The sequence below is a fragment of the Tenrec ecaudatus genome, chromosome 5, assembly GCF_050624435.1.
Source record: "Tenrec ecaudatus isolate mTenEca1 chromosome 5, mTenEca1.hap1, whole genome shotgun sequence".
NCBI classification, from domain to species: domain Eukaryota; kingdom Metazoa; phylum Chordata; class Mammalia; order Afrosoricida; family Tenrecidae; genus Tenrec; species Tenrec ecaudatus.
In genome coordinates, this window is record NC_134534.1 from 171,741,605 (window position 1) to 171,766,036 (window position 24,432).

The window sequence follows — 24,432 nt, forward strand, 5'->3', positions numbered from 1 at the left end:
GAGTTTCCATTGCAGACCTTCAGCTCTGCACTCAACAATTCAAACCACAACCACCCGATACCCGCACCTTTTTCCTGGTATTTTATCTCCTCCCCTTCATGGACTTCCAACATCCCATTAGCCCAACGCAATACCTTTCAACCTTCTAGTCCATTGCTTCATCTTCCCACCCCTAAGCCCCTCCCTTGGGAACCTCCAAGGTTCGTTCTTTGCTGTGAAAGTCTTTTTTTGCTGTTCATCCTTGTTGCAGTGGTCTCGGACAACGCTCTGTTTCACTAGCGTCAGTCACCATAATGCTGTTCAGGGCTCTCCATGGCATGCAGCGTTTCCTGGTTCCCTCGTTGATTTTAGCAGTGCATAGTATTCCCTTGGGTAGGTATACCAGTGTTTTCTTTCCATTCTTTTCCTAATAGACATTTGGGCTGCTTCCTTCTTATTGCTGTGAACAGTGTTTCCATCAACTAGGGAGTGAATATGTCCTTTTTCCTTACAGTGCTTACTTATTTGGGGTATCCAACCTAAGATATTGGTGATCCATATGAAATTTCTCTTCCCGGCATTGAGGTAGCGCTGTATCATACAGGCAAGGCAGGGAAAGCAGGGCGAAATGGGGAGCTCATAGTAATGAGAACAAAGAAAGAGAACACTCTCAAATTATAAAGATGATTGCACGACTCTTTTCAGTATGATAAACTGTTGGACTGGATGCTAGGTGAACTGTATCGCTAAAACTGTTCATTTAAAAATATTCTATTGTAATGAGGTTATTTCAGAGTTATGTCAGCACAGATCATGAAGGTGGGCATCCAAGCGAGTCTAAAGGGGCCCCATGGGATACAAGATTTGCATACTGCTGACGGGGGTTCTGCATTGCCTCGCATTTCTTGCACACTGCCCATTTGCAGATGTTGTGCACATACCCCACCACTGGATATAAGCTATCGGATGTTGGACTGCATGAAGTTTAAGTTGAGAGAAGGCAATCTTATTGAAGTCAAGTTCTCTCTCTGCCTGGAGCCATTAGCCAGAAAACTCATTAGGGCTAAATTAAGTAGCGTTTAAAGGATAAACTATTATTGAACATCATTGAGAGGATGTGAGCAGGTTAAAAGTCAAATTGATGCTCTCCCGTAAATATTGAAGCTATTTTCATTCTTTGTATTTTGTGTCATGCTAGTGGGGAAATGATTGGCAGCACATTTCGTGGTTAATACTTTGGGATTTTAGTCTGTCTGGGGCACAAGTCAGCGTTTTGCGTTTACTGAGATGATCAGATTAGAAAATCTTTCCTAGAATGCATTGTGCTGTTCCTATTCATCATATTATGCAAGAGTTCCCATGGAAATGTGAGATGTGTGTGCTTCATTTCACTTTTATGGCCAGTTTTCCATTTTGTAGCTATGAACTATTACAAATTGGCATTTACTTACAGTTTTAGAATTTATAGAGAGAGTATAATCCTCCAATAAATGAAAATGAACCACTTTTGTGATTTCTTATTTCAGTCTGTGTTCCTCATATTTGAATATATTTCAGCAATACATTATGATTTGATTACCTTCAATACTTTATCATAGCAAAGAAATCAAGGATTTTATTGCAATTAAAAATAAAGTGAATTTACTGTGTGTTCTGTAGCAATGAGCTATATCTATGCAAACTGTTATGACAAAAAGTGGGGTTAATTTTCTAATAATATGCTTAGAAATAATGACCATTTTATTGTTATTGGTTATTATTTTAAAGTGATAATATATTATAGATTTAAAAAAATCTATCTTTGTGCTACCAACAAGTCTCTTCTAACTGTATCTCTTCAGTGACAGCCACAGTATTTTTAGCTGTTGTCTTTATATAACTGAAAGCTTTCTGTTCATTTGTAAATTATATGTTTTCTGAGGACATTGTCTGATCATTATTTCACACATTTAAAATGAAGGTATTCCTAGTGTATGTTTTTGGTTTCGCTTTGTTTGCTTACATTTCCCCTAATTTCACTTTTGCTCTCAGTGTTATTTTTATTTCGGTTGTTTTTATTTTCCAGGTATAATCTAATTGACTAGAATAATAGACTTTTTCAATCTATTTCTTTTATTCTACACTTTGAATAATCTCCTTTTTCCTATTATTTTAGTAATAATAGAATTTTTAAGCAAATTATGGTCTTCGTGATCTTAACCAACCAGGCATCCTATAGGGACAACAGAGAAATCAATACAAGTGTCCCTGCAGATTTTCCAAATGATGTCTTAAGGAAATGTCTTTCAGGCAGTAGGGAAAGAAACATTTTGTACAAATGATACCATATCATATATTCAACACAAAAGCAACAACAGCAATAAAAATTCACTGTCTTTGAGTTAATTCTGACTCCCAGTGACCCTAGTGGGTTGGGTAGAACTACCCTTTCAGGTTTCTGACCGTCCAAAGCCTTCTTTCTCCCTTGGGTTGGTTGGTGGTTTTGACATAATGACCTTGCAGTTGCAGTCCAACATGGAACCCACTCCGCCACCTGTATGTATATACTCAATAGTGTGATAAATAAAATCTGGTGTAAGGAAATGGAGAGACCATTATTAGAAGGCATTCCTGGTAAAGATTACTATAGGTGGATAGACTACTTATTCACAGGTACATTCTGAAATTACCCCCTAGGAAATAAAAGTCATAAGAATATAAATTCTTAAGGAAATGAAATGTGTCACTGCTTTGTGCAGCTTCTAAATCCGCATATATATTTATGGGTGTAAAAGGAAAGTAGGAATCAAACTATGAAAATATGGAAATGTGTATTAAAGAAGCTTTTAGCAATGGAGTGTCTAGAAAATAATCATCCAGAGTTCTATGTATGGTTCATGAATAAAACATTAAAATCCAAAATTAAGAAAAAGCTCACTGCCCTCAAGTTGATTCTAACTCACTTGGACTTTAGGTCAGGGTTGAACTAACCTTGTAACTCTTTATGGGAGTAGAAGCCTCGTTCTTCCCCCCTTAAAGCAGCTGGTGATTTTGAACTTCTGACATTGAGGCTAGCAGCTGACTACTTAAAATGTCGCCCCCAGGGCCTCCTCACTCATGAAGAAAAGTAGGAGAAAGCTCCACTACTTGGAAAACTGGCTCACAGCTCTAGAGACAACATTGGTCAGGTCAAATATCAATGGTGAGGTGCATGCTAACTTCTGGCATCCCAAGCAGGATGTGATCCAAGGATGACTTTTCAAACTCAGAGTGAATCTCTACACTCAAGAATCCGTTGTGACGTCCACAGTTAAGCCGTGAGCCTCTAGACAAGCAGTTGGTGTTTCAAATCCATCCAGCAGTTTCATGGAAAAAAGCACCTGGAAATCTGTTTCCTAAAATGATTATAGCCAAGAAATGCAAGTAGGGGCCATCTTTTTCCGTCACACGAGGTCACTGCAAGTGAGAACTGACTCAGCGGTACCCGGAAACAACCGTCTCCCTTAACAGCAGCTCAGGAGCAGGCCTCCGTTTTAGGTTCCTTTTCATTGTTTGACAGGAGGCTGAGATAATTGGTAGAAGGAAGTTTCCTCCATGTGTGGCCTGATACGAATCACTACAGATTTCCCATCCATATTACTGGAGTCTTTCACAAAAGTTTCTATGAAATAAGAGGGAGCTTCCAGGTGTTCATGAAAAATGAAGTGGAAAGATACTAGGATTTTTTCATAAAAGATGTGAAGTCCTCCCTACCGCTATAAAAGTTTCATGTCACGCAGTGCTGGACAATGGTTTTAAATTAATTGTGCACCCCATGTAGAACCAAAACCAGTTTGATTTATCTAATAAAGAAAACCCTAATTTGATAATACCTGGAACTTCAGAGCAGAGAGCTGCTACATCATCTATCTCTTCAGTAATGTGCACCATTCACCTTGGCGGGAGATCAAGAATTTTGTAATATGCACAGTGCGTAGCATAAGGAAATGTTACGGCTCTACTCCTTGCATGCTTGTGTTAGGTGCCCCCAATTTGGTTCCAACTCACAGCAGCTTTTGGACCACAGAACCAAACTCTACCTGTGCTACCCTCGCACTGGTACGTTTGAGCTCAGTGTTGCAACCACTGTGTCGACCCATCTTGATGAGGGTTTTCCTCTTTGTCACTGGCTTTCCAGGTACCAAGCTTGGTGTCCTTTTTCAGGGACTTGTCTCTAGTAAAAATACGTCAAACTACTTTAGAACCAGTCTTGGCATCCTGCCTTCTAAGAAGTGTTCTGTACTTCTAAGACAGAGTTGCTTTGTCTTTTAGTAGTCCACAGCACTTCCGATGTTCTTCTACAACAATATCATCCAGGCTCATCAATTATTCTGTGGTCTTTTCATCCATTGTCTGACTGTCTAAGGTGATTTTAAATACCATGATTTAGGTGAGGGTGTCAAAGTGGCATCCTGACTTTTCAAGGTGTCCTGGTCAACAGATTTGCCTCTTCAAATGCATCATTTATTAAAATGTTGTCTGTTGGTCCAATGGTGGAGATTTCAATTTTCTTTGCCTTGAGTTGTAATCCTTGCTCTCTGCACTGCTGTAGAGTGAACACTGACTCGTAGTGACTCCCTATGGGGTTCTGAAGCTGAAACTGTTCACAGGAGCAGAAAGCACAGTCTTTTACTGTGGAGCTGGTGGTGGTTTTGAACCACCGACCATGCAGATGTTAATAAGCCTTCCTCCAGTTCTGATGTCACAGTCTTCTTCATGTAATCTGACTTCTCTCTTAGTCTCTCTCCCTTTCTCTCTCTTTTTGCAGGGGAGAGCACGGACGCATTGTCCCCCTGCCATCAATTATGCAGTCAAGTTTCCCACATTTGGGGAAATTGCAGGGATCAGAACTTCCGGAGTGCAATGGATGAGCCTCGCCCTGGATAACCCACCTTTGGATCATGGTGTCTCCCCCACCACGTAAGTACATAATCTGACTTCTCATATTCCCTGCTCAACATGCAGATTGAATTAGTTTGATGAAAGGCTACAATTGATATGCCTTTTTTTTTTTAAGTTTAAACCGCATAGTAGTATTCCCTTGTTCGGGGCAAATGACGGCCTCTTGGTCCCTGTGTGGGCTCCCCATGAGTGCAGAGAAGTGTTCTGGGATTCCTATTCTTATTAATTTCATCCATAGTTTCTTATGATCCACAGAGTGAACTGCCTTTGCATAGTTAACGAAAAGACAAGTAAATGTCTTTCTTTCTGTGTTTGCAACCAAGATCTGTCGGAGGGTCTCTGAAGCTGTGTGTGATAAGATCAGAGCTTATCGTACCCCTCTGAAGGTGGAGGAGGGAACTTCAGAAGTCCCTGGCATTACTAGGATGTGTGTGTCCTTCATCCTTCACTTGGCCCAGTTAGGAAGATCTGTGCACTGTAAAGAGAGGAGTGATGTGGTGCCAGGTCTTTAAGGCAGATCAGATCTCAAATACTGTTAAAAAATCAGGACAGATGTCCACAGCTAGCCTGAGGGATATGGCTTTGGACTCTAGCATCGGTATCGAGCATGGCATATTTTCCCAGGTGTGTGTTCCCACTGGTGGAAAGATGCAGAGCTCAGGTATAACCTGACGGAAGAACAACTGTGTACAGTCGTTAGAAGCAAGTGGGAGTCATCACCCAACGAGCCGAGGGACGCAGAGAGGCACACTGTCTGCTAGTCTCTCCCGAATGCTAAGTCATATCAGATCCCTGGGGCAGCAACTGATCTCCATGAGGAAGCACTGTCCCCACATGCAGAGCTGCCTGTTCAAGGAAGGCCCATATATACAGACACAGAGCCCATGTCCAAGGAGCCTGGTATTCAGATAGCTCTGCCTGAGGCAACCTTCCTCAGTGGATGGCAGCGTCTATCCAACCTGCTGGAGATTGTATATAGATCAAGGTGATGAGGAATGGAGCCCCCAGTGGGAGGAGCTAGTGGGGCCTGAATGGCCGTGTTGCGTGAATCCAGACCCTGATTGCAATGCAGTGACAAAGGACTCACATTGTGGGTTGACAATGGAAAAAAAACAAGAACAAAAGAGGTATGGTTGGGGCCAGTGGGCTATGTGGAGAGTGGATTTATAGAAAGATATCTGGGCTTGGGTACACGATCTGGCCTATCACGTATAGCATGTACCTGCCCACAGCCCACTAACCCTACCAGCAAATAGCCAAAGTCAGCGACCTAGCCTGGCTCCTCACTGTACAGCAAGTCCCTGCCAAGCAGGTAGCAGAATGGGTCCATCAGAAGATGGGGGATAAAGGACAGCAGAGCATGGAGGATATTGCCAAAAAGATGGAGTCTCTCTCTCTCTAGCTCTCTCTCTCTCTGTTTTTTTTTTTCTGAAGCAAATTATAGAGGCTTGTAGGAATTGTCTCATTATCTCAGTCACCCTCTGGAGAGGTGCAGGCCTATCCTCTGCATCAGCACAAAGAACCCTGTGCACACACCACTGCCAAACAGCGACTTTCTAATCCCCCTTTCCATTTCTGTATTGTAACCCTGTCTACCAAAAGGTGTCACTTGTTGTTTTTTTCAAATCTTGAGATTGCCTACTACAACTCTCCACAATAACTAATCTTAGCATTCTATTATTTTAACCATCTTTCTAATTTTCTTTGATAAAACATTTTTGTATAATAATTCAAGACTATTATACAAGATGGAAAATTTAGTCAGCAGAGGGGTTATATTGTCTATATGTTTCATAGTTCTTGAATTAGCAGTATGCTTATAGAAGTATTTTAAAAAGACTTAATATAGCCTGTATTTTACCTGCACTTCTACCTGCGGGAAAGAATATCTCTCGGCTTTTAACCTATCTGACTTTGAAATGTCTCCTCAATTTTCCCCATGTAGTCTTATCTGAATCCCTTGAAGGCATTTCATTTGTACCCTAGGCTCTAGTTTTGTCCTTTTAACCTGGGGAGGCAAATGTGTCCTACTTCCCAGTGCTTCTCCTGTGACTCTTTTATCTAATATTCAGGGCAGTCTCTGATTAAGGGACCAAAAGGCAATATTATTAATAGAGTCTGAAATCCAGCACTTCCCCTTACACTCTTCTCTCGCTCTGAATGCTTCTCTCAACTGCTAAATGAACGGTTGGCAGTTACACAAGGGCATTGTAGAAGCAAGTTTTGGCAATTAATCTTCCTAAGATTACAGCCAAGACAATGCTGTGGGTCACATGACTGCATTGAAGCATATGGGGCTGCCATGTGTGGAGTCTACCTGAAGGTAGTACATTTGGTTTCAGTTTCTTTAAAATTAAGTTCCTGTCAACAGGAATAATTGAAAAATATATATAATTGCCTTCTAGATGAGTAGATATTTCTGAATGCAGACAAAGACACAAGTTAGATTGTTAAGCTGGGCCCTACACTTAGTAAATTCTTGAAATATATTAAGGAATATCAAAGTAAAGGAAGGGGAAAATATGTGTAAGTAGAATAAATTGAAATATTTTTATTCTCAAGCCTACTTTAAAATTTATAAGAATAGGTCATTTAGAAAGAGATTCATATACATATCAACATTTCCTTTGTGGTTTGTGGAGGTGCAATAAATATTTAGAACAATAGAAACACCTCATTTTAGTAACCTAACCTAGGCAAAACTTACAACCTCTTCAATGAGCTCTATCAATATTGGGGTCCTGGTGGCAGAGTAGATGACAAGGTGGGCTGGTCACAAGGTCAGTGATTCAAACCATCATCTTCATGAGAGAAAGACAAGACTCTTTGTTTTTCAGTCTATGAAACCCAGGAGTGACGCTACAGAGACAGCAAATAGAATAAGGGTCCAGACCCTAAATCGGTGGGTTGCGACCCCTTCGGGGGCCAAACGACCCTTTCACAGGGGTCGCCCTGTTCATAACAGTAGCAAAATGACAGTGATGAAGTAGCAACATAAATACGTTTATGATTGGTGGTCACCACACATGAGGAACTGTATCAGGACGGTTGAGAACCTGGTTTAGGGGGCGTGCTGGGGGGTCGCAGTGGTGCGGGGGTGCATGAAAGGGAGCTAATGTCAAGGAATTCAAGAAGGAAAAGAAAGGTTTTGAAACTGATTGTGGTAGCAATTGTACAATAATGCTTGAATTATGGACCAATGTGATACCTGTATTAGCTCCCAATAAAATGATCTCGGTGGGGGGAGGGTTACAGTCTCAGAAACCCACGGGGGCAGTTCTACCCGGTCTTATTGGATTGCAATGATTTGGGATTGGCTCGATGGGAGTGAGTTTGGCTTTGAGTGAAAGGCACGGATTTAACGCACGTGGATGCGCACGGAGAGACTGGAGGGTAAAGGCCCACGCTGAAATGAGTTGGAAGAACTAAAGGTGCAGCTTTTGCAAATCCTCCGGGGCACATGTGGGGTTCTGCGGGTGCGAGGTGACTCGACGGCGGCTGGTAGTCCAAAGAGAAAGCAAAGCCAAGGTCACAGCCTCATATATTCTTTGCTTTTTTTGTAATTTTCCAGTGAAACAGAGGTCACATTTGCTGTTTCTCAGCTAATTAATGCATACTCTAGACACACCGTATGTCTTCAGTAAACTCCCGATAATTTTATCATATATCTTGTAGTTTTTGTTTGTATTCTTTTCCATTTTATTCTTTGCAGTTGAATTTTGGCCGTCACGTATTCACCCACCATGTCAAAGTGTATCTTGTAGGGCAACATTAAATACAGGGCATGCATGTGTTACTTTCAAACCAACATTTTCTTCAGTTGGCTAAATTTTATCCTTTGGATAATAATATATTTTATAAAACTACTGGAGTTAATTTAAATAAAAAACATATACACTGAGTTTAAAATAATATATAATCCACCATAATATCCTTTATCAAGTTATTTGCCCTTCAAGAGCCTGATGTAACAAGTTTATTTATATATTTCTGCTTTACTTCAGGTAATGTAGCACATGTTTTTTTTCAGTACCTCCAAATGTGATCCATATTTTTCTTAATAAAACCAGAATTAGTTCTATGTATTTATATTTAGAATGCCGCTGAGGTTTTTAAAATAATATTTTTATATGAGTATCTTTTATGTCATGAGATAAAAACACAACTCAGATCCCAAAGTCCTGTTTCATCCAAAGAAACAAAGAAAACGAGTGTGAAAATAAACTGAATCATTGTGGTTAAAAATTCATCCATTTTCCCCTAATTGCATAAAATTTATGAAGTTAATATTTGCATTTTAGCTTCCTTTGATCAAGCTAACCAAAACGACAGGCATAATCTTTTAAAACTCCATTATTAAATTATACTCACTTATTTTGGTGCAACAAATTTTCATTATTAATTGTTTTATTGCCACTGTGCACTACAATTACCATTAATATAAAACATACAAAGCATAAAAGGAGCCTTAATTCAAGAGGCTGCTAAAATCATCAGGAGATTACACTAGAAAGTGTGTTGTTGATGACAATCTACTAAGGATTTGCAGCCCTGTTCCCTTCTACCACAGGTACTTTTATTTACACGATGTCTTAATTTATTACTTCAATTTATTTGCTGGCCTATTTTATTTGTAGGCTTAGTCTAATTTTAACACTGTCAAGAATAATTCAAAGAGGACCGGGTAAGTCTGCTTAGTAGAAGGAACGTGTGTTAATCTTTTCTGACATTAATAGAATTAGACCTTATTAATTCTGACATGATTTATTTCATATTGTGTAAATACTAAATGTAAGAGTCATGTTCTTATTGAAACAAGTGTTTTACATGCTTTATGTACTGCAATTCAAGACATGTATTCCAAGAGAGGATTGGAAACAATTTGAAATTACTTAAATCTTGTCAATCCTAGATAGATTATTATAGCCAAATGGAAAACACTAAATGGTAACCGACAGAGAGCTCCAGGAAAGGAACCAGAAATAAAAAAGCAAACAAATCAAAACAAAAACAGAGATCACTCTAAGAAGACAAAAAAGAAAGCTATGCAAGATTTTGTTGATTTTCATTTACTATTCGGGGAGGCTTTCTTTTTAGATGAAGAAAATACTTCTCACTATACTTATTTCACATCTGCTTAATCTTATATTAGGGAAATTGAAATTCAAAATGTGTGCAATAATGTATTTGTTTGTTACCAGAGAATGTTTAGGGTATAATTGCTATATTCAATGCAGTCCTTAAGATGGTGGTTAGAAAAATTCTGACTGAGAGGAATAACAACTGTTAACAATTTTCAGTGGGCCTGCCTGAGGTATCGTACCACATCTGCAAGCATATTTTATATTTGTTGTCAATGAGAAGGTTAAGTTATGCTTTAAATGATTGGCCTAAACTTTGGGTTGCTTAGTTATGTTTTGCTTTATTTTATTCTTATTTTTAAAGAAATGGATGAGAACAAACATCAAGGGCCTTATTTTTGTGTCTTTTTATCGACTTGGATTGCTTTCATCAGTTTCATCAGTTGATTATCAGGTGACTTAGGACAAGCAGTTAGTATGCCGTTGGATAATTTTTAAAGCATTAGATTGTTAGAAAGACATCTTTACAGAACATGGTCCATCTACATCCATGTTGCAGTCGTGGAGAAATCATTTGGTCTGCTTTATAAGCATTATAAGATTCAAAGGAAATATTAATATTATTTTCTTTCAGAAGTAAGTTGCTTGATCTGTGAAGCAAAGAGTTAAAAACACAGAAACAGATACAAGGTTTTGAGGCGTCCAAAAGGACAGCAGAGAGAGCATTTCTTGTAGGCATCCATTATTCATTTGCCAGAAACATATGGTGAGAAATATTAGACAAAGGTTTCATATGTCCAGAGCAGTTTACTTTGCAGTTGTCATTAAGGTGTGAATTACCTTGCTTGATTTAGTTCGCAAATGACTGAAAGGAAGAGATTTGATACATTTGTACATTTCATTTAAAACTCAATGTTCACCTCAAACACATCCTATTTAAATTCACTAATAATTTATCTCTTGCTGTTTATTTTGTGTAAATATTGTAGAACTGCTGCATAAAGCACTCGGGTATTTAAAATAATCTTTAAAGTTGGTCCTTCAAAACTAACGATCCTATACTTCTGTGACATTCCTGTCTTCTTAATTTGGGTATAATTATGAATACAATGATATAGAAGGAACACCAGTGGTCAGAATGTTTTACAAATAAGAAAAATGGCATCTGAAAATGTAGGTTTTATGAGCACATCAGCAAGTTCACAGAAAAGTAAATACACCAGAGCACTCACAATAGATCCCTAACATCATGTTAAAAGCCATAGCGACCAAGTGAAATTACAAGGTCAAAAGCATGCCTGAATGTCAACTCCAAATTGAATTTGCTATTCTAATTCTTACATTACCCTATCTCCCTCATGAAAAGTATTTGACACCTAACTTTTGATCAGGTGGAACTGTGGAGTGCAATGGAGTCTGGGACAGTACTAAAATGAGACGACTAGCCTAGACATTGGTTGTCCATGCACCTAGAGAAACACCTTGAAAGACGGGCTAGTAACCTGCCTCCGCAGTCAGCCATTGAAAATCCCATGGAGTGTGATTCTACTCTTGACACATACGGGGTTTCATGAGTTGAGTCCAGCTCCTGATGACTCTGCAGGACAGGGTGAAACTAGCCCCCTGGGTTCCTGGCACTGCATCTTGATGCAGATAGAAAGGTCCCTCTTTCTTCCATGGAGTGACTGGATTCAAACTGCAAATCTTGGGGTTAGCAGCCCAATACTTAATCCACTACACCACCAACACTGCTTCTAGTGGTTCTATGAACTGGAATTAATTTAACAGCAGCTAATTTTACTAGATTCGATGGAATAACAGTGAACGTGTAGAATGGGTACCTTGAAAAATGATTTCATTTGGTGGTTTGTGTCTCACTGTTTATATTGCTCAAATTTCTTTGAACTGGATCCTTTTATTTCTACGTCTTCCTGTTTTTTTTTCTATTCCCTATATCATATAATAGTAAAAGCCCTTGATTTACATCAAGTTCTAACCAGTAACTGGCAAAAATGAAATGGGCATAAAAGTCACTCTTTTGTTACAGAATTTTAAGTGACTCTTTGAAGCATCGCTTATATAATGAAGCGTAAGTGAGTCTGAGCTATGGGTCTCTGTGTCATAGGCATGCACTGTTCTCTTTTAAATTTAAGCCAATAAGTCTTAATATGCAAAGAAGCTTTCCTCCATTGGTTACATAAGATAGACAGCTCAGATGATACGTGTGTGGTTATTCTTTCAGTTAGTTTTAAAGTCATAAACTGTTTTCCAAATCATACACAGTTTCCCTGCCTACCCACAACATTGGAGGGTCTGTTTGCTCACATCTTTGTTGACGCATGAAATAACCTTTAAAATTTTAGCAATCCTAGTGGATAGTTTGACGCTACGGCGTAGCTTTGGACTAGTAACTGTCAGGTTGTCTGTTCAAGGCCACTCACTGCTTGGTGGGAGAACGTGGAAGTTACTTGCTCTAAGATTTATAGCAGCAGAGACCCTCTACAGGGCAGTCTGAACTGTATTTCCAAAGGATTAAAAATAATAAGTATTTTAATGTGCTTATCACTAATTAATAAATCTTCTTTTGAGAAAGAGCCATTCAAATATTTGTTCATGAGACAATTGTGGTAGTTGTTTGTATTCTCGTTGTGGAACTGCCATCATTTGGAATATGCCAGAGTAAGCAAAAATGTCTTGTTCAAAAGCATAGGAAATTCCTCTAAACAAAAACACCAAAACGTGAACTGTTGTTTCTTATCATCTCTCCCATTTTTGTCTATATACCTCTATAGGTGGTAATTTTTATCCCTCTAGCCCAGTGGTTCTCAACCTTCTTCATGCCAAACCATCTCGTACAGTTCCTTGTGTGGTGATAACCCCCCTCCCCCACAACCATAACATTATTTTCGTTGCTACTTCATCACTGTAATTTTGCTACTGTGATGAATCAGGCAACCCTGTGAAAGGGATGTTCGACCCCCAAAAGGGTCATGACCCACAGGTTGAGAACCACTGCTCTAGAACATCCAAAGGCATTCGGGAATCCTTCACTTCACACCACATCAACACGGCAGTGGGAGAATCAAACTGTGTTCTTTTGAAATGTTCTCTTGGATTTAGGGACACAATGAAGTCTGAAAGGGCAAAGTCGGAGTTGTTGGGGAGTTGGAGGAATCTTTCCCCCAAACTTCTTGTGGAACAGACCGAGCTACCTCCAAGAATGAGCAGATATAGTGTTGTGATGGGAAATCATTCCTTAGCCCAACTTCTCTGGTCTTTATATCACCAGTACAATTCTCAATTTTCTTAAAACTTTTTTTTTTCGTAATAAACCTCTGTGGTCACCTTGTATCCTATCAGAAACTCTCTCAAGATTATCTTTTTGAAGAAAAGTTGGTTCTTTGAACTTGCTGATTTTCACACAGTGCTTTTTTATTTTTTTGGTAGTGCGTTGAATGCCCTTTAATTTTACTTTATGTAGGAAACTGACATTTCAATTTCAAAATTTACCTTACAAAATAACCAGCAACAGTTTTGTGCATTTCATTACAGTTTATGAATTCTACTTTGCAGATATAAATACGTTGCAGCAGCCCTTTCAGTTTCTCCACATTGGCCCAAGTTGATGCCTTTGCTAGAGCATTCTTACTTGCTTCAAGATTCCTTGCAGATGGCCAACTGGATTTCTTTTTGTTTTTGTCAATTGGGAAACCAACACCTGGTTTAAACACTTTGCTGATGGGACCTTAATGAGACAGAACAAATATTACTATGAGAATTCTCTGTAGTCATGCAATAATTGCAGAGACATGTCTAAACATGCTATATTTGGGGAAAAAACTATGCATGTATAAGATGAAACAATAGTACTTATGCTTTTAGATTTACCCTCATGTAATAGATATAAATCAACTTGGATATATAGTTTGCTCAAATACTCTCGCAAGTCTGGCATTCCTTTACACTTTCTTAACAGTGTCTTCTGAACAGCAAAACATTTTACTGTGTTAAATTTACTTTTTAAAATGTTCTGGATCTCTTTTTAATAATTAAGAAAATATTTATCAAACCCCAATTCACTATTATTCCCTTATAATTTCTTTTAGGGGTTTAGTAAGTTTGGCAATTCAATTATTCAGTGAATAAATGAATTGTATATCTATGAGATGGAATTCAATACAACAGATGAAGGAAAGCAAATGAGTGAATGATGATGAAATAAGAGAAGTGAACCTCAAAATAATCACATTAAATGAAATAAACTGAATGTCCCCCAAAAAGAACATATGCTACATAATTTCATTTATTTCCTTTAAAAATTATTTTATTGGGGACTCATACAACTCTTTTCACAATCCACACATACATTAATTGTGTCAAGCACATTTGTATATTTGTTGCCAGTATCATTCTAAAAACATTTTCTTTCTACTTGAGCCCTTGGTATTAGCTCCTTATTTTTTTCTCCTCCCCTTTCACGGACCCTTGAGGATTTATAAAGTATTATTATTTTGTCATGTTTTACACTGTCACACTGTCCAACATCTCCCGTCACCCACTTTTCTGTTGTCTGCCCCCCCCAGGGTGGGGATTATATGTAAACCCTTAGGATTGGTCCCCCCTTTCTACTCCACCTTACCCTTACCCTCCTGGTATCATTACTCTCATTATTGGTCTTGAGGGTTTATCTGTTCTGGATTCCCTGTGTTTACAGTTCTTATCAGAACCAGTGTACATTTGTAAGGTAGAATTGGGATCATGACAGTAGGGGTAGGAAGCATCAAAGAAGAAGAGGAAAGTTGTATGTTTCATCATTGCTATACTGCACACTGACTGGCTGGTCTCTTTCCCATGACCCTACTGTAAGGGGATATCCAGTTGCCTACAGATGGGTTTTGGGTCTCCACTCCACATTTCCCCTCATTCAAAATGATATGATTTTTATTGTTCTTTGATGCCTGATACCTGATCCCGTTGATGCCTTGTGATCACATAGGCTGGTGTGCTTCTTCCATGTGGGCTTTGTTGCTTCTGAGCTAGATGGCCACTTGTTTATCTTCAAGCATTTAAGGTACCAGATGCTAAATCTTTTGGTAGTCCGATACCATCAGCTTTCTTCACGTTTGCTTATGTACCCACTTTGTCTTCAGTAACCAGGTCAGGAAGGTGAGCATCATGGAATGCCAGTTTAATAGAACAAAGTGCTCTTTCATTGAGGGAATACTTGAGTGAAGGCCCAATGTTTATCTGCTACCTTAATACTAAACCTATGGATATATGTACATAGATCTATTTCTCCACAGTCATATGTAAATATATTTGCATATTTTATGCCTGTATTTAGACCTTTATAAATGCCCTTTGCCTCCTAGTTCTTTCCTCTATTTCCTTTTACTTTCCTCTTGCCCCACTATCATGCTCAGCCTTCATTTGGGTTTCAGTGCTTCCTCTCGGTTACATTGCCCTTGCTGAATCCCTACCAGGCCTCTCACACCCTCCTCGCCACTGATTTTGGATCACTTGTTGCTCCCTTGTTTCTGGGTTTGTTAACACCCACTTCCTTTCCACCACCTCCCCCTCTCCCATATCTCCCAGAAACTGTCCCTCCAGTTGTTTCCTCCTCCAGATTGTTTATCTACCCTATCTTTTCTACATAGACCTGCAGAGATAATAAAATGCACAAAAAACAAGACAGAGCAAAACAAAGCAAGAAAAGAAAACAAAACAACAACAAAAGCCAATGACAAAAATAAAGAAAAGCCTATAAATAGTTCAAGGTCTGTTTGTTGATCTTTAAGAGTGTTTTCTGGTCAAGTCTTATAGGGTGTTACACCCTGGCCCCAACGTCTATTTTTGGCACTCCCTCCTGACTTCCTTGCTCTCTGCTCCCCTTGCTGTTCTGTTGCACACCCTTATTGTCTTGCCCGGGCTTGGTGGGATCAGATCAGACACAGTTCCTGAGCCATGCCTCCTGTGTTGTAAGGGATGCCATGTCTCCGAGTGGGGCTGGCCATAATTTCATTTCTCTAAAATTAAGGAAAAATGAACACTGTAATGGCCGAGAGGAGCTGCTGGAAATCTTTTTTTTTTTTAACAATTTATTGGGGCTCATACAATTCTTTTCACAGTTCATACATATACATACATCAATTGTATAAAGCACATCTGTACAGTCTTTGCCCTAATCATTTTTTTCTCTTTTCTTCTTTTACATTTTATTAGGGACTCATACAACTGTTACCACAATCCATACATATACATACATCAATTGTATAAAGCACATCCATACATTCCCTGCCCCAATCATTCTCAAGGCATTTGCTCTCCACTTAAGCCCCTTGCATCAGGTCTTCTTTTTTTTTTCCCCTCCCTCCCCATTCCCCCCTCCCTCATATGCCCTTGGTAATTTTTTATGCACAACTTTGAAACCTTGTCAGACGCTGAAGGCTGAATGAGTGGAACAACAGCGTTGTCAGAATTAGTTAGGGAGGATGGGCCTCTTGGGTCGGAGGGCATTGAAAACACAACTGAGGATGAGACGATGTTTCAGAGTGGAGTCTACCTCCGTGATGTCAATCGGGTAAAGCGTGTGGGAGTGGGTCTACACGTCCTTCATTTGCTGATAGGGCGCCACTCAAGACAAGGTGAAATGGATTAAAATATGCTAATGATCAGAACTTGCAATGTGCGGAGTACAAATCTTGGAAAATTGTATATTAGAAAAATGGAAATGGAACCTATCATGATTGATATCCTGCACATTAGTAAGCTGAAATGAAGTAGTATTAGCTGCTTTGTATCAGAAAATCACATGGGTTACTGTACTATAAAGGGAATAACACAAGGCATGGCATGGCATTCGTTGCCAAAAAGGACACTGCAAAACCAGGCATGAAGTACAATGTTGTCTGTGATAGTTATATCTCTCTGTCTTCAAGGAAATCTGATCAGAACAACTATTATCCAAATGTATGCACCAACCACAAAACCCAGTGATGTAGAAATTGAATGGTTCTAGCAATGACTTACATCCGAAATCAAACAGACATGCAAACAAGATGCATTGATAATTATTGGTAATGGGAATGTAAAAGTTGGAAACAAAGAGGAACAGCAGTTGGACAATACGGATTCCTTGATAAAATTGAAGCTGGAGATCAAATAATTGAATTTTAGAAGACCCGTGTATTGGTCATATAGCAAAATCCCATTTTGGACAACACAAAAGGAGATTCAAAATACGGACTTCTCCAGATGAAATGAACAGAAACCAATTGACATCTGTCAGCAGAGAAGATGGAGAAGTTCAATATCAGCAGCCAAAACCAAGCGAGGGGCTGACTGTGGAACAGACAATTCATTGCACATAGGTAAGTTTAGGTTAAAGGTAAAGAATATCAAAACAAGTCCCAAAGAGTTACAATATAACCTTGAGTCGATCCCAGCTGCATGCTGAGAGTGTCTCATTAGTAGATAAGACCCATTGAACACTAACGAGAGATGGCCCGAACATCAAGAACATCGGCAATGAAGAAGCAACAGGTCTTGAAAAGACAAAAAGGAAGAAAAAATAAAAGTGGATTTCAGAAGTGACTTTCGAACTCGCTCTTAATTATAGAGCAGCTAAAGCAACAGCGAATGGGAATGAAGTCAAAGAGCCGAACAGAAAATGTCAAAGGGCTGCCTGAGAAGACCAAGGCAAATAGCGTCATGAAAGGTAAAACTACCTGAAGTTAGAAGACCGTAAAGGAAGAACATGTGCAGCATACCTGAAACTGAACTAACTCAAGAAAAATCCAAGCCTCAAGGTGCAATATTGTAAATTTTTATGGGCAGATATTGACTGGTGCAGACGCATCCGAAGGAGATGGAAAGAATGCACAGAACCCGGTACCAAGAAGAACGAGTTGACACGCTACCATTCCAGAAGGGAGCATCTGAGGACAGACCAATGGTGCTGGAGGAAGACGTTCAAGCTCAACTGGAAGCAGTAGCCAGAACAAGGCTCTAGGAATTCATGGAACAACAATTGAAATGTCGCAACAAGCTGGCGGAGCACTGGACATACGCGCTCATCTAGAACAGGACATTTGGAAGGTTGCAACTTGACCAACTCACTGAACGAGATCCATATTTGAACCCTTTCTAAAGAAAGGAGACCAAGCAGAATGCTCAAATTATGGAACCGTTAGCAATAATATCACATGCAAGTAACATGTTCTACAGCTCATCCAACAACAGTAGCAGCAGTACATCGACAGGGAGCTGCCAGAAACGCAGGCCAGATTCGGAAGAGAACATAGAATAAGGTTTTTCATTTCTGATATCAGGCGACCTTGGCTCAAAGCAGAGAATATAAGGAAGATATTTACTTGAATTCTAGTGAGCATGGCAAGGTACTGGACTGTGTGGATCTTACCAAACCATGGATAACCTTGGGAGGAACGGGAATTCAGAGCACTTCCTTGTGCTCATGTGGAAACTGCCCATGGATCAAGAGGCAGTTCTGGGACACGGTCAAGGGAATATTACATGATTTTATATTAGGAAGCTGTTTGCCAGTGTTTCATCCTCTCACCAGACTTATCCAATCTGCATACTGAGAAAACCCATCAGAGAAGCTAGATTGTAAGAATCTAGGATCAGGATTTGGAGGAAGACTTATTAACAACCTGCAGAATGCAGATGTCACAACTCTGCTTCCTGAATATGAGGAGGAATTGAAGAACTTGATGGCGATAAGGACCACAGCCCTCAGGACAGATTGCCACTCAGTGAAAGAATAAGTCCTCAGAACTGGCCCAATTGGTAACATCATGATAAGTGGAGAAAAATTAAAGTTGCCTTTATTATTCAGTCATTTGATTGGGGACTCCTACAGCTCTATAACAATCTGTGTATCCATTGTGTCGGGCAGATTTGTATAGGTGTTGCCATCATCTCTTTCAAAATATTTTCTTTCTACTTGAGCCCTTGGTATCAGCTCCTCATTTTTTAACTCCCTCCCCCACTCTCCCTCCATCATGAACCTTTGATAATTTATAAATTATTATTTTCATATCTTACACCGACATCTATCTCCATTCACCCACATTTCTGTTATATGTCGATCATTGTGATTAGTATCCCCCTTCCATCCCCTACCTTCCCCCTGCCCTCATGGCATCACTATTCCTGATATTGTTTTTGAGGGGTTTATCTGTCCTGAGTTCCCTGTGCTGAGAGCTCTTATCTGTACCACCGTTCATGCTCTGGTCTAGCCATATTTGTAAGACAGAACTGGAGTCATGAATGTAGGGGGTAGGGGTGGGTTGGAAGGAAGCATTAAAGAATAAGAGGAATGTTGTGTTTCGGTGATGCTATGCTGCACCATGGTAAATCATCCCTTCCTTGTGACCCTTCTGTAAGGGATGTCCAGTTGTCTACAGATGGATTTTAGTTCTCCACCCTGCCCCACCCACCCACCCCCCACTCCATTCACAGCTATATGATTGTTCTGTGTCTCCTGATGCCTGATACATGATCCCAACACCTCAAGATCACACAGACTGGTGTGCTTCTTCCACGTGGGCTTTGCTGCTTTCCAGTTAGATGACCCCAGAAGCTATATCTTGTGACAGCTGGCACCAGCCGGCACCATCAGCTTTCTGTAACACACGAGCTTATGTACCTATTTTGTCTTCAGCAATTTTTTCAGGAAGGTTAGCATAACAAAATGCCAGGTTATTAGAACAAAGTGTTCTTGCATTGAGGGAGTACAGTAGCCCAATGTCCATCTGCTACTTTAATATTTAACATATATGTACATAGGTCTATGTCCCTATTGTTATATAAATATATTTACATATGTAAATGCCTGTATTTATACCTATAAAAAGTCCTTTACCGCCTAGTTCTTTCTTTTATTTCCTTTTACTTTTCTCTTGTCTCATATCATGTTGAACCTTCATTCAGCTTTCATTAATTCCTCTCGGCTACGTTGCACTTGATCAAGCCCCACCAGGCATCCTATACCCTCCTCGTCATCGATTTTAGATCATTTATTGTTCCCTTGTCCCTGGGTTTGTTGGTTCCCCCATTCCCTTCCCCCATCTACCTCTCTCCCTTGTCCCCCAAGAATAATTGGTCCCATAGTATTCTCCTTGGGATTGTTTATCCTGCCTTTGTTATCTAGGTAGACACGAAAAAACAAAAAACCAAACAAAATCTCAAAAACATCAAGGATGTTACTTTGAGGACTAATGGGCCCTTGACCAAAGCCATGATGTTTTCCATTGTGTCCTATGCCTGTGAAAGTTTAGACACTGAATAAGGAATCTGTGCCTTTGAACCGTGGTGCTAGAGAAGAATACTGAAAATACCACAGCGTGCTAGAATGACAAATCTATCTTTCTGGGAAGAAGCAAGGCCAGTGTACTCCTTAAAAGCAAGGATGGCCAGGCTTTTTTACAAACGGTGGAAGTGCCATCAGGAGAGAGCAGTCCCTGGAGAAGGACATGGGGCCTGGTAAAGTGGAGGAGGAGTGAAGAAGAGAAAGCTCCTCAAGGAGAGGGATTGACACAGGAGCTGCACCAATGAGCTCAGGCCTAGGAGCAAAGTGAGGATGGGCAAGACCCGGCGTGGTGTCCTGATGATGTGCCTCGGGCCACTTCACTCTGTGTCAGAACCAACTAAATGACAGCGACCAACAAAGGCACCGTGCTGACAGCAAAACAGATCAGTGGTTGCTTGCGGATGGCAAAGGAAGTAGGGAAGGGACATTGTGGTGGGATGACTGAACATGGCTGTCAGGGGTGACATATATGCTCCTCTGTTCCAGTGATGATGGCACACTTTTAAATTGCGGTGCTTTAAGACGTGTTGAATTTTTTTGAATTATAATTCAGAGGCAGGTTATAATATTAAACCAGAGCGATACATGGTCAGACTATATTAGACCATTTGCTTTTCTGACCTTGATTTTCGCTAAGGGCAGTCTATCACAGAACTTTCATGGTAAACCAACTACAAATAGGCATGGCACATATGCGGAAGGCCAGGTTTCACACTGTTAGGAAATTCTGCATTAATGGAAAATGTTTAATGAAACTGTTCTTAAGTACCCAAACTCCTTCATTGTTATTGGATAACGCAAAGATGTATATATTTTTTGTTTGATCATACAAGCTAATCTGATCCTTGAAATGATGTCATTATAAATGTTTAGTAATACTTTAAGATATTAGTAGATTTTTTGTAGGAAATAAAAGGAAAAGAAAACTTAAACATTAAATTCAAGTGCAAGGGGAGGCTATGAAGAGTCCATTGTAAAATACCTTGCCTCATTACAGGCTAATATCTTCTCTGAATCTACCTCAGGAGAGAGTTTTTCCTGTGTTCCACAAAGAAGAAATATTTGTCTTGGTAAGATTTTTTGACTTTAGGAACATATTTTGCTGGAAATGGTAAAAAGTTTTATGCTTATGAAATATAGACTGTAGTGTGAGATGGAGGCTCCCTTCCTGTTAGAATTGTGCATTGGGGAGACTGTATAGTTGAACAATTCAACTGTATACTTGTACCACCTAGAGAGAAGATAGAGGAAAAACTTGGATGTAAATATATTCCATGGAGCTGAATGCTCCTTTGTTTAAAAACAAATCAGACAAAACATAAAACAACCCCATTAAAGTCAAGTATGGACTGCATTAAATATGAATGATAATAGATTCAGTAGATAAATGACAACTATGTGTAATTTATCACTTACTTCCCTGATGTTGCTTTTGCCTCCACATTAAAAGAGAAGCTGATAGAAGGAAATGAAATCATTAGAGATCATTGGAGAGACATGAAATAATACTAGCGTTCGTTTAGTATTCTGTCTGAGAGGATCATTAAAGTGACCTTTTGGTTCTGAATGCTTTTTAGTTTCTTCCAAATTTTCTATATATCCAGAGAGAGAGAACTCAGTAAATGCATGATATCTGGACTAAACCAATTCATTTACTGAATTCATTGCTGATTAATATTAGTTGTGTAACCTCAGATAACTGATACATATTTCAGAAGTGTTGATATTTGAAATTCACCTTAAGTATGAAATTTTCAAACATTTGGTTCACAAAAGGATGTATGAAAAAAAAGGCATGGTTCTTGCATATCAAACCAGAAATACTTGATGTAAATATTTATCTTTTTTTCTGTCAAAATAGACCTGCAATTTCTTCATAGGAAAAAATTAAACATTCATGTCTGGTTTACAGTTTCTTTTCTTTGTCTCTATCTTTCATGTTGCTATCAATAATTTTTCTCTTTGAGAGTGGCTTCACTTCATAAGGTCCCTGAGTATCACGAATATTTTGCTCATCTACTAAACTAAAAGCTGGTAGTTAGGACCCACTAAGCAGTGTCATAGAATGAAATAAAGGTTTCCTACTTTTAAAAATCATAGCTAAAAACAGCCAATGGACCAATTCTACCAAGGAATGTCATCTGATACATCCTGAAGAAGACTGGTAGAGGTTTCAAACACCCCCACACTTCCATCAAAGGTGACTAGGAGGAGGCCTTCGGGTTTGGAGCTGTCACTGCCGTAGCAGGTCTATATTGTAGCCCCTGGAATTGAGAGTCTGTGGGCGTAGAACAGCGCCATGGGCATCTGTTATATAAAAGAACTTGGGATTACTTAAGGCCAGAGAGCTACACAAGTTCTAAGAATGGAAATATTCCTTTCAAAGATTAACGTAAATGGAATCATGTTTTCCAATTTCAATTAAGATAGCAGAATTTAGATGTATGCCTGTTGTCTTGCAGCACCCATATCTAGTCTTAAACACAGGGGCCAGTGTAATGATGAGCCTGGAGAGAAGGCTTGTAGGGGTAGACCTATTGCCCAAAGTCATTCAGACCTACAGCATCCCCGTAGGACATAGTACAACTGCCCTTGAGGTTTTCTTATGCTGTCATCGCTATGGACAGTCACGTGATTCACTATACCAGGGATGACAAATTCAAGAAAAATGGTGTCACATTCATTGCCAAGAAGAACATTTCAGATCTACAAGTACAATGTTGTCTGTAAAAGGATAATATCCATATACCTAGAAGCACATCTAATATAATTATTATTAAAATACATACAAAAAGCTATGAAGCTAAAGATGGATAAATTGAAATCTACCAACTTTTCAGTTTGATATTGGTCAAATTTGTATTTAAGATATATGGCAATTGGAATGTGACATTTGCAAAGAGAAAGGAACATTTGAGAAATGTGATCCTGGTGATAGAAACAAAAGCTGGAGATCACGTGAGGGAATTTTGTAAGACCTTTGACTTCTTCATCGCAGACACTTTTTTTCACCATCATAAACAGTGACTATACACCTAATCCTGGCCAGATGAAAACCAAAACCCCAATAACTACATTTATGGGCGGGACAATGAAGAAGGTCAATATCATCCGCCAAAACAAGGCCAGGCGCTGACTTTGGAAAGAACCATCAATAGCGCATAAAGCTCCTGTGGAAGCTGAAGACAATGAGAACAAATCTGCAGAGCCAAATGCAATCTTGAACATACCCAACATGAATGTCAGGGACAATTCAAAAATAGATTTGACGCTGAACCCGATGAGTTATGGAGTTGCATCACGGACATCGTATATGAAAAAGTCAAAGGCCATTACAAAGACAGAAAGGACCAGAGCAGATGTCAGAGGTCATTTTGACACTTTATCTTGAACAGGGAGTATTCCATCTGGTGGAAGAAGTGATGGAATGAAAGAACTAAACAAAGAGGTTGTCAAGTCTTGGGACCCAATGGGACACTTCTACTCTCTACCCTACAGGGCAGCGGCTCTCAACCTGTGGGTCACGACCCCTTTGGAGGTCGAACAACCCTTTCACAGAGGTCACCTATTTTGATGGTCTTAGGAACGGAGACACTGCTCCTCTCTCCGTCTCCAGGGGGGGTCCCCCCACATGCAGTTACACCCTGCATGAAGACTGTTACCTACGCTACACCATGCTTCAAGACAAAATTTCATTTACTTGTCATTCAAAATGAATTTTTCACAATATATAATTGCATACTATTTTTGTCATTAATCACTATGCTTTATTTGTGTTTAATTTGTAACAATGAAAATACATCGTGCATATCAGATATTTACATGAAAATTCATAACAGTAGCATAATTACAGTTATAAAGTAGCAACAAAAATCATTTTATGGCTGGAGGGCACTACAGCATGTGGAACTATATAAAAGGGTCATAGCTGTAGGATAGTTTTGGACCCCTGCTATAGGGTCACTATTAGTGGCTGTCAGAAGCAGGGTGAATAATACCTAATTTTTGAAATTTCGATGATGCGGAAAATTTTTCACGTTAACTCAGAATTTTGAATCATTTGTCACTTTATAGTGTCCTTTTCTGAGTGTTGGCCTCTCACTGTAATAAGAATATGCT

At 39.4% G+C, this 24,432-nt stretch overlaps 1 non-coding gene across 1 annotated transcript; it reads right to left on the reverse strand.

Moving 5' to 3' along the window:
* Positions 1–4,762: 4,762 nt before the first annotated feature.
* LOC142449375 (U1 spliceosomal RNA) lies at positions 4,763–4,925 on the reverse strand. Its single transcript, XR_012784570.1, has one exon. It is a non-coding gene; the product is annotated as a U1 spliceosomal RNA (small nuclear RNA).
* Between the last annotated feature and the right edge of the window lie 19,507 nt (positions 4,926–24,432).